Consider the following 12,271-nt stretch of genomic DNA (forward strand, 5'->3'; position numbering starts at 1 on the left):
GGTGGAGTCATAATGATGTCTTGACATCATTTCTTTGAGGGGATTACCTCCGAAAGAGCTGAAAAAAATGGATAAACAGAACAAAAGTCCCTTAGCAAGGTTTCTAGTGATTATTTCTACAACGATAACTTAGATAATAATGTGGTTATAGTATTTGCTCAGCTCAAGTTATGACAACCAACTATTTCTGACATGTGCAACTGTTAAGTTCAGTGCACTGTAATCCGGCTTTGGAGCACTTGCAGTTTCCACAGCTTCGTTCAGACTTACAAATGCATTTGATCCGCTCACTGCAAGCTTCAAGATGTTGTTGATATGGTAATGGTAGAAGCCTTTGCCCATCCCAAATGCAACCCACAGGTCCATTACGGGATACGAAGACAGCAAGTTGAACGTCTGGCCAATTAAAATTACAGTGGCACCTGTGTCTACTGTGTGGTTGAGAATTTTTTTGCTGCCCGTTTCTGGTGAGTGACGAAGATGGACCTGATTCTGGTATCTAGCGCTTCATGTGCACATTCTCCCATAGGCTGACTGCTACCTTTCGAGAGAGCTGTGGTACCTAGGTGCAAAAAAGATCCACCTACAATCACTTGCTTGCTATAAAAGAGCTATTGTTTATCAGATATGGAGGAACAAATACCTGCATTAATGTACAGCTCCTTTCTTGGGGAACATTCTTCCATATCCATTTTCTGAGACAGGAGGGAAAATAATTCCTCTTTGTTAGCAGAATCCCAGAGGAAGTCTTTCCAGTTAGCTGGCATCTTAGTTTGAGGTGCCACCTTCCTCCGCACACCGCTGCCCCTTTTCTCTTGAGTCGATTCTTTGATGCTGTTTGGTAATACCTATCCCATACCAAGTACAGTCTCTGAATGTTCTGTAGGTCCCGGCACAGAAACTGCCAAAATATCTTCGCTGCATAAACCTTAAAGGTGAGACAGATGATGTGGATAAGCTATGTATAATGGCTGCACCATCAAAGATTTTGCAGTCAAATTGACTAGGAAGTTCAGGTTGGTCATAGGTGTCCAGACAGCACAGCAAATCAGACTTAGTCCCTGTGCAGAGTTTGCCAAAGTTGGAGAAGGAAGGAGGATAAATCTGATTTTCATGACAGAAGAATACCTCTGTATCTCCTTCACGCAGCTGGCTAGCTATATAGAGACATCCAAACAAGCCTACATCATCGCGCACTGCAGCAATTTGCATTGCTTTGGGTTTATCCTTGCATTTGGGTGACTTCAGGACAGGTAGAGTTTTTCTTTACTGGCTCATTAATCAACTCTGTTCTATCGTCCAGTACCACCTCCTGAAATCTGATATACTGTTCTTGCCCCAGAGTCTCAGTGTTCTGAACGGAATGCACAACAGAGTCAGCCACACTGTCTTGTGTGTGCAAGAGCAGCACCATGGGACAATCATCTGGGAATGGGTTACTGTACTGAGTGATAACCTCAATGAGGGTGTTGGTTTGGCACTTGAACAATTCTTGTGAAGATAAACCCTCTTCATGGTGTTGATAATTTACTTTAGGGTTGTCCGTCTGGAGTTACTCATTTTCAAAATCACTCAGCAGCCATGCTTGTTCAGGGCCGGCAATCATCCATCTCTGAAAGCCATCTGGATTTTCTGTGAGCCCTATCGTACCCCCAATGCCTTTTACCTTTGCATTTTGTTGCTTATGTTCATGATCAATTGGAAGAGCTGAGAACCTTGTGCTGTCTTCTTAACCACCCAAAATTTGTGAAAGTCTTCCTTCAGAGTTGATGGTAAGGACTGCATGTCGCGGATGTGCACAGCAACTCAGTTCTTTGACTTGCCAGTTGTATTTATCAAATAAAACTGGTTCAGGCTTGTCCACCAAGAATATACCCATGTCTTAAGTAAAAAGAAATAAAGTTCCAATTGGATTTCAGCCCTTCCGGTGAAGCTTGTCATTCTTTTAATCTAATTAGGTATGTCAACCTCCAAAACAAATGTGGTGCTTTTGTCTGGCGTGTAAGGCTTTTGGCCATTTCCTTCCTTCCTGACTAATTGGGACGAAGGGTTAGTTATCTTTAACTGACTAATTAGGAACTAGCTTGCTGTTATATTAAAATGTGGAAAGCAGCTAGCCTGCAACTGTAAATATTTATAAATATGAATATATTAATGGATTCAAATACAGTTTACCCACTTTTCGCAACTTTGTAACATACTTGTTTCAAGTATAAAAGGAAAAATAACATACACGATAAAAAAAAAAAAGATCTGTTCTCCTCTCTCATATCAGCTTTTTATGAGACAGCTTTTTGGGTCTTCCAGTTGTGGGTTTGTCAATTACAGATGATGTTTCTCTGTACTTATTGATTATGCTTCAGATACCACACCTTGAAAATCGAGTGATGCGAGCTGTTTCACTCAATGTTTTTCCTTCTTGATGCAAGTCAAGGTTGTTATAATAGTAGAAAACACTAGTGGAGGCTTTGAGTAAATTGTTGATGCTCATAATGCATCAGAGTAGAACAATGCAACATGTCTAAGACTTTTGCACAGCAGAGTTGTTTCAGATAAAGAAGAGAGGGAGGAAAGACAGGTCAGTCAAAAGAGACAAAGTGATGAGAGAATTTAAACAGGACTAAAGTGAAACAGGTCAAAACAGGAAATTTAGGTGTCAGAGATGAGAGAATTGTGTACTTATTTTAAGAGGCAGTCGGTATGAAACACATTCACAGTGTCTTAACTGCAGCTTTGTGTTGTGGGTCAGTTTATCTCTAGTGGAAATCTAGACTTTTAATACTAGGCAATTAATACACAATTTGTAGGTTCATATGTTTGTGTGCCTTATCATTTGGTCAGACGTATTTCAGTTAATTTGACTGGAAAAATGTCTAGCAGGATATATTTCTATTTTTGCCCCAGAGCTTTGCAATTGCCCTCAACCAGTCACAGGCATGCAGTGGAAGACTCTGTATTCTAGAAAAATATCTGTGGCAGCTGCATTTTGTGGATGTCTCACTACAGACATATTTGCAGCAACAAATGTTTACGCATGTAATCTGTACATATATGGATTATAAACTGAATTGAGTAATTATGCTAATTTTGTAGCATTTATACATTGCAGATTTTGAATAAAAGCAAAATTGTTGAATGTTTCTTGCCAACAAACATTTCTTGTTTTACAGTATTCTTAATCCCACAAACCTACCTTTGCTTCACTATCAAATGCTGCTCCAGATTGTAAACAGAGAGGTATTAATAGACAGATGCTGTTTTTCACCACAGATATGTGGGACATCTTGTGATCTTAACAAGTGTGAGTGTGGGAAGGTGAGGTGACGAGTTGATGTAACCTTTCACCCACCACATGGTGAATCAACAGCTTAATCAAACCTGCGTAATAGACCATTCTTTTCAACCTTCTGGTAGCAGGGCACAGCAGCAAGCAGGGCAGAAAGAGCCCAGTGATTGTGTAATTCAGGAGGCTTCTGTTCTCTCACATAGTACTTGGTTCAGCTTTGTTTCCTCTATCTTTTGCTGTATTTGCTGTTTTATTAAGAGTGAAAATCCTTTCCCATGTCTATGTTGGGCTCTTTGGGGGTGGATTCTGCAGAGTATTGCTCATTGCAGTGCTGCTGTACACATCAGGGCTGTGCTGAACTGCTATTCTAGAATGGCTTATTTTTGTTATCACTATTGGAAAGTGTATTGATTTTAAGAAAGACATCTTTGTGTTTTCATGTTTTTGCTGCTGTGTATGGACAGTTCAACATAGTGAATTATACCTGTGAACTATAGTGTGCCATGCTTCTTATGTAAACAATGTTTTGATAAACGTCTTTTGTGCTAAACTGAGTCAATATTGCCCACTTCAGTTTGGCACTCTCCGCAAGGCTTTGTGTGGCAAGTGTTCAAAGCTAAGCACGGATGCGAGTGCATTTTAAAGTCCTGCTGGTGTTGTAAGGTGTTTAGCTGAATGAGAAGCAGCGTGGTGTGTATTATTTGAATTGGAATGCTTGCAGCACATTTAAAGTGCAGGGAATCAGGTGAAGCTGAAACTTCTTGTCGTCCACATTGTAGTGGGTGCTGTATGTAACATTTTTTATTTGATGTTTTTTTTTTTTTTTTTTTTTTTAGCAAGTCTACGTCCTGTGTTGTGAAATGAGTCCAGTAAAGTGTGATTGATTCCTACAGCACAGGGAGGTACAGGGAGAAGTGTTGTTCCTCTCCTGGTATTTATACACTGTGATTGAGACATGTACATGTTATTAGGACTTTTGTGTGAGAACATTTCATTTGAGCCCAGTGCTAAATATTGTTTGAATAAAGGGGAACTTAATTGAAGGCTTGATTTCCGTAACTCCTGTTGATATATTTATACAATGTACTTTTTTGGTTTAAAATATGGGAACTTTTACTTGAGGTTATTACAGCAACTTGTAATAAAAGCAATAGCCACACAAGACTGATTGTTAATTTCAGATTGCAACTGAGTCAGGCGTATTTAAAATAAATGTATTTAGTAAATACCCCCCCCCCCCCCCCCAGGGTAAGCTGTTGTAAAGTGAATTGCATAGAAAGATACATATCATACCAGTCACAGAAACACTGTTACATACCATATCATAGCAGTCACAGAAACACTGTTACATACCATATCATAGCAGTCACAGAAACACTGTTACATACCATATCATAGCAGTCACAGAAACACTGTTACATACCATATCATAGCAGTCACAGAAACACTGTTACATACCATATCATAGCAGTCACAGAAACACTGTTACTACCATACCATATCAGTCACAGAAACAGTCATACCATATCATACCAGTCAGAAACACTGTTACATACCATATCATAGCAGTCACAGAAACACTGTTACATACCATATCATAGCAGTCACAGAAACACTGTTACATACCATATCATAGCAGTCACAGAGACACTGTTACATACCATATCATACCAGTCACAGAAACACTGTTACATACCATATCATAGCAGTCACAGAAACACTGTTACATACCATATCATAGCAGTCATATAGACACTGTTACATACCATATCATAGCAGTCACAGAAACACTGTTACATACCATATCATACCAGTCACAGAAACACTGTTACATACCATATCATACCAGTCACAGAAACACTGTTACATACCATATCATAGCAGTCACAGAAACACTGTTACATACCATATCATACCAGTCACAGAAACACTGTTACATACCATATCATACCAGTCACAGAAACACTGTTACATACCATATCATAGCAGTCATATAGACACTGTTACATACCATATCATAGCAGTCACAGAAACACTGTTACATACCATATCATACCAGTCACAGAAACACTGTTACATACCATATCATACCAGTCACAGAAACACTGTTACATACCATATCATAGCAGTCATGTAGACACTGTTACATACCATATCATAGCAGTCACAGAAACACTGTTACATACCATATCATACCAGTCACAGAAACACTGTTACATACCATATCATACCAGTCACAGAAACACTGTTACATACCATATCATAGCAGTCATGTAGACACTGTTACATACCATATCATAGCAGTCATATAGACACTGTTACATACCATATCATAGCAGTCACAGAAACACTGTTACATACCATATCACACCAGTCACAGAAACACTGTTACATACCATATCATAGCAGTCACAGAAATACTGTTCAATATGATTTATATATTAGTTTATTCTACCAGTGCTGCAGATAAGGATTTGGGTCATTGAATAATTTGCTTTCCAATTTAGGCACTAGGTGAGTGAAGTGTATTTTGGGTGTGTAAAATGCAACATTAAGTTATGAGTACTTCAATAAATACTGTACATACTTTAATGCTAACTGCCATACATTTTAACTGTAATATTACTTTTAACTACTGTACAAAAATAATTGTTCTTATTTGCTTTATTGACCACAAACAATATGGCTGTGAAGCAAATAAACACAGAAACAGATACTGCACTAATGCAAGTAAAGAAATGATAATATTGTCTTCCTTATTGATTGCCTTGCTATAACAATGTAAAGCATCCTGACTCTCTCCAAAAATACAGTATTGTATTTATTATATAAATTTACCTTCCACAAATTCAGTTAGGTCAATTTTTCATTGATTATGTCTTAATGGTCATGTATTTCTGGCAGTTCCCAGGCAGGCTACAGTGTCCTGACATTTCTATGATCTATTCTGTAGCTACCACATGCAGTGTTCTCACAATTGACCATTGAGACGCTGGGAACTAACGATGGACAAGGACCATGGTAACATGAAACGCAGGCTGTGCCGTGAAATTGCAGTGCCGATTCCTTAGGCACTACACTTAAACGTCATATGCAATTCATATTTTTTTCAATGCTTAAAACACCCAGTATGCAGCTTATCTGGAGTGCTGTGTTCTACTATTGCAAATGCTTTGGAAGACCATTTTCAGTTAGCTGCAGTCTTGACAGTTACTTTGCTGATGATCTGGAGAGGAGGCTTTCTGTTTTGGATCTTAGTTGTGTTTTATTGCCCGACTCGGGCTCCTTGTGGACTGTTTTCTTTACTCATGTTTACTTTAGTTTTAGTTTGGAATCAGTATTATGATGTCACTTCCATGTGATAAAGGCTATGAAATAGAAGCCGTGGATTTCCTGCAGGTTTTGTCCCATTGCTCTGTGTGACTACGAGGGAATCCTTCAATAGAGCCTACTGGTTTAAATGTGTACTGTAGTAATGTTTACGCTATAGCAGAGCCAAGGCAAGGCACATGTGCTTCAGGTCATTTTTAAGAGTATTACACTATCAGAATTACACAGACAGTAATCATGTAATTTGTTGACCTTTTAGTTTAGTCATCAGTGTAGGTGTCATTAAAATATCCCATGACTCCGGCTCAGTGGTTCACATGCTAGTTTCCATTTCAACTAAACCGAAAGTGTTAATCCCACGATCAAGATACAGTAGAACAGCTTGAACGCTTATTGGCATAGCGTGTATGCATCAGGTATAGATTTCAGGAAAGGGAATCTCACAGGCACAATAGAACATAAGAACATAAGAAAGTTTACAAACGAGAGGTGGCCATCTTCAATTTCAGTATTTCCCATATGATATTTATAATGCACATTTTTATTTCCTGCGTGCAGTACCTTACACTTTTCTCTATTAAATGTAATATGTAATAGTTTGCCACTCCTCTTATTTTTGTGTCGTCTGCAAATTTAAGAAGTTTGCTTACTATACCAGAATCTAAATCATTAATGTAGATTATGAATAGCAGAGGACCAAATACTGATCCCTGTGGTACTCCACTGGTTACCACACTCCATTCTGAGGTTTCTACTCTAATCAGTACTTTCTGTTTTCTATATGTTAACCACTCCCTTCTTCTTCTTCTTAGCGTGTGCTGTTCTTGCGCAGCCAAGCAACTGCTGAATCAACAGCTGTGTGTAAAGCACGGAGTCCACCCGGGAAACTTGTCAGCGGGCAGTCCTCCACAACGTGAAGCATTGTCTGTTTCTGCCCACATGAGCAGAGTGGGCTGTCTACGAGGCCCCAGTCATAAAGACATGCTCCACACAGACCGTGACCAGTACGATAGCGACTGAGTAAAGTCCAGTCTTGGCGTGGCAGGTCAAAGCCGGGCGGGCGGTCTGTTGGGTCGGCAATGAGGAATTGGTTGCGAGTGTCGCTCTGGAGCCACTCCTCTTGTCACTGGGTTGTTGATGACCAATCAGGGTCAGGAAGTGACGGCCAGACTGGACATCTAGATTCCAGACGCACCTTTGGTGGATGGAGGATAAAGTCATGCATTGGTAGTGCTGGGTTATCCTGGATCTTGTTGACGATTTTGACCACTGCTTCCTCCTTCCACCTGCAACCACTCCCTAATCCATGTACATGTGGTTCCTTAAATCCCTACTGCGTTCAGTTTGAGAATTAATCTTTTATGCAGGACTTTGTCAGCAGCTTTCTGGAAATCTAAATAAACCATGTCATATGCTTTGCAATTATCCATTATCGATGTTGCATCCTCAAAAAAATCGAGCAGGTTAGTTAGACACGATCTCCCTTTCCTAAAACCATGTTGACTGTCTCCCAGGATACTGTTACCATGTAGGTACTTTTCCATTTTGGGTCTTATTATAGTTTCCATAAGTTTGCATATAATGGAAGTCAGGCTTATTTGTCTGTAGTTACCTGGTTCAGTTTTGTTTCCCTTTTTGTGGATCGGTATTATGTTTGCAATTTTCCAGTCTGCCGGTACAACCCCTTTGTCAAGAGACTGTTGCATGATCTTGGTTAGCGGTTTGTAAATAATTTCTTTCATTTCTTTGAGTACTTTTGGGAGGATCTCATCCAGCCCAGGGGATTTGTTTATTTTAAGAGCTCCTAGTCCCTTTAACACTTCTGCCTCTGTTATGCTAAAGTTATTTAAAACTGGATAGGAACAGGTTGACATGTGGGGCATGTTGTCCGTATCCTTCTTTGTAAAAACTTGTGAAAAGTAATCATTTAATATATTTGCTATTTTTTTTTTCTTCATCTATGATTTTGCCATTTGTATCTCTTAGACATTTAACCTCCTCTTTGAATGTTCTCTTGCTGTTGTAATATTGGAAAAACATTTTGGAATTGGTTTTAGTCCCCTTAGCAATGTTCATTTCTATTTCTCTCTTGGCCTTTCTAACTTCCTTTTTGACTTGCGTTTGCAGTTCCATGTACTCTTTCTGTGTACTTTCTTTTTGGTCCCTTTTTAATGCTCTGTAAAGTGCCTTTTTTCACTGAATATTTTTTTTAATTGATCTATTAAACCATTTTGGCAATTTAGTTTTACATTTAGATTTGTCTACTTTAGGGATGTAAATGTTTTGCGCCTCTAGTACTACATTTTTGCAGAACAGCCATCCTTTTTCTGTGGATGTTTTCTAAATTTTACTCCAATCTACTTCTGTTAGTCTCTGTTTCATACCTTCATAGTTTGCTTTTCTAAAATTGTAAACCTTAGCTTTAGTCATTACTTTTGGGGTTTTAAAAAGCACTTCAAATGAGACCATGTTGTGGTCTGAGTTTGCCAGTGGTTCTCTGACCTCTGTTTTAGTTATTCTGTCTTCGTTATTTGAAAAGACTAAATCAAGGCATGCCTCCTCTATAGTCGGTGCCTTGACAAATTGCGTTAGGAAACAGACATTTGTCATCTCTACCATTTCAATTTCGTTCGTCGTGCTACCCACCGGGTTTTCCCATTTTATATGGGGGAAGTTAAAATCCCCCATTAGTATGGCTTCTCCTTTGCTACATGCATTTCTAATGACATTGTATAACAGATTATTTTGCTTGCCGTCTAAATCTGTCGGTCTATAGCATGCTCCTATTATTATGCCCTTTGAATTTTTGTCCGTTATTCTGACCCATATTGATTCGGCTTTGTTTTCTTTGTCCAGGTTTAACACCTGGGCTTGAAGACTGTTTCTTATGTATGGAACTACCCCTCCTCCTCTTCTGTCCTGCCTGTCTTTCCTATACAGTGTATACCCACAAATATTATATTCGTCCCCATCACTCTCAGACAACCAAGTTTCTGTAACACCTATCACATCATAGTTACTTGATAGTGCAGTAGCTTCAAGTTCTAAAATTTTGTTTCTGATACTTCTAGATAAATACATTTAATGTTTGACTTACCTGAGTTGTTGTTCTTGTTTTGATGCGGTCTCCCTTCTATTTTTTTGTTGATTTCTGCCCCCTTCCTTTCTAGTTTATGCTTCTGAACCTGCTCAAGGATCTTTTCTCCAAGTAGATTGGTTCACTTTTTATTTAAGTGCAGTCCATGTTTGTGGAAGAGGATCAAATGAGCCCCTATAGGGCAACACCCACTAAAACTAAAGTGCTACTTGCAGGCCAGTGTTGGTTCATGTATTTGGTCCAGGTTTTCCTCATTCTAATGACAGTCTGCATGTCTCTGTGTGTGATGGTATAGTAAACTCCTCTGACAGCCTGCATGTCTCTACTCTCATTTAGAAATGTTTCAGATGGTTAAAAACAATTACATAAAAGCGTCTATTTGTATGTGATCAGCAACACATGCTAAAATAACGATTTTAAAATAATAATAGTAATGTTAACACCTTCACAGGGGTCCCCAAGTGGCTCACCAGGTAGAAGTGCAGTCGGGAGTCACACAGCGCAGGTTCACATCCTAGCTGAGCGAAGTAGGCCAGTCTTTGCTGGGGACTCTGACGGGAGCGTCGCATTGGCTCAGGCACTCCTGTGGGTTAGGGAGGTAAAACTGACAGGGACTGTTTCTCCTCATCGCTCAACAGCGAACCCTGCTGGCCAGTGCCCAGCGAACTCAGAGCAGACAGCTGCACGGCTTGCCTTTGTCCTCCAGAGGCTGGCATCTTGCTGACATCTGCCCTCGTGTTCCTGGGTGAAAAAGGAAGCTGGCTTGGTTGTGGGATCGGAAGATGCCCGCTGAATCGTCGGGTCTCCTGAGCCATGTGGGGAATTCCTGGGGTGAAGGGAAAAGCGATTCCACACTGGCAGAAAGTCTGGGGAGAAATTATAATTGGTCATATTAAAAAAAACAAAAAAAACACCCTTCACAGATTTTAGTCAGTAGCATCGAATTATTTCTTGCCTCCAACTTGTAATTAACTCATGTCAAGAGGAGACATATCAGCCCTGTGCTGGCGTCCTTGCATTGGCTCCCTGTTATTTCATACATTTTAAGGTGTTGCTGTTAACTTATAAAGGTTTAAATAGTCTTGCTCCTCCATACCTTAAATATCTTCTGGAGCCCTATGTCCCCAATCGCCGCTCCGATCACTATGCTGGCTTACTGTCTGTACCTGTTATTCAGAAGAAAAAAAAACAACTCCACAGGTGGTAGATCTTTTAGTTATATGGCACCTAAATTATGGAGCAACTTGCCTGTCACAATTACAGAAGCCCCTTCAGCCGATGCCTTCAAATCTAGACTAAAAACCCATGTAAAAAATAAAATTGACTGATTTGAATGGTATTTTTTATTTTAATTTATGTTTGCAATCCTACAATGAGTGGTTCTGAGTCCTCTTGCTCCAGTATTGAATTTGCATTTGCTTTTCTCCATCACAGTCCATCTGGCTTTATCTGAGCCTGTAAATGACCTTTCAACTCTGCCCCCCCCCCCCACCTTCTTCAGGCTGTTACTACGGTGACAGCAGAGTTCAAAGGCCACGGCATCCTGCGATATCGTTGGAATCAGGAAGTACTGAAAAGAAGCTGGCAATTAGGATTCTACAGTTCAGATAAATCCAGCTGGAATCTGATGCAGAGAAAAATTATTGAAATCCAGCATTGGAGCAACAGAACGAAAGAGATTACAAACATTATAAAAAGGTTACGGAAAGGGGAAGAAAAAGACATTTAAAGCTTCTTAAAATGAGCATTTACAACATCAAGCAGAATACTACTCCCTGTATCATAGTGTGCTTAAGAAGTGGCAGTCCAAACAGAAGTGACACAGAGAAGAGAGTGGCAGTCCAGACAGGAGTGACACAGAGAGTGGCAGTCCAGACAGAAGTGATACAGAGTTCAGCAGAAAGCCAGTTATGCCAGAGACTGGTAAATACAAGGGGAATCACATTAATCTCAAATCTCATTTACTGGGCTTACATTGATTTTTATTTATTACAAGTCCGAACCAGGACTTTACTTCAGGGTTATAACTATAGTCGTAAAGTATTAAAAATATTCCACCAATATTCCAGGTTGTTATTAAGACAGCTGTGTTTGTTCTAGAAGTGAAACTTGAAAGTCCAGTTTATTTTGAAAGGGAGTTCAGCAGCGTGTTTTTTTTTTGTTTTTGCTGCTTTGCATTGGGGTTTTACCGGCGACTCTCAGTCTCAGCCAGGGATCCCCCCCAGTGGTATTTTTGTCAAGGCCCTCGTTTCTTATCAGCTAGTCAGTGTTTTATTTTGTGCACAGGCCTGTTTGCTTGGCTTCATGACTATCTCCTCCAATGGTTTTTACTTAAATGTTTGAGCTGTGCCTTTTTAATTAGTTATATTCAGAGCATTTCAAAAAACAGTTTGTAGTAGTCACATGTATAACTTTCAAACCACAAGAACTTCACTTACTACATTCACCACAAGGAAGTCAGACAAACTGAAGATTGCTTTGCAGATGGGGAGGGCAGCTTTAGAGTAACCCACCCAGCTCTTATCTAAAGGGGCTGTGCAGTTTGTTGAAGCAGTTCA

At 39.7% G+C, this 12,271-nt stretch overlaps 1 protein-coding gene across 2 annotated transcripts in view; it reads left to right on the forward strand.

Moving 5' to 3' along the window:
- The window catches only part of LOC121315389 (serine/threonine-protein kinase D3-like), a 118,070-nt gene that overhangs the window by 83,479 nt on the left and 22,320 nt on the right, over positions 1-12,271 (forward strand). The gene's annotated exons all lie outside the window — the stretch shown is intronic.

The sequence above is a fragment of the Polyodon spathula genome, chromosome 5 (genome assembly GCF_017654505.1).
Source record: "Polyodon spathula isolate WHYD16114869_AA chromosome 5, ASM1765450v1, whole genome shotgun sequence".
NCBI lineage: Eukaryota > Metazoa > Chordata > Actinopteri > Acipenseriformes > Polyodontidae > Polyodon > Polyodon spathula.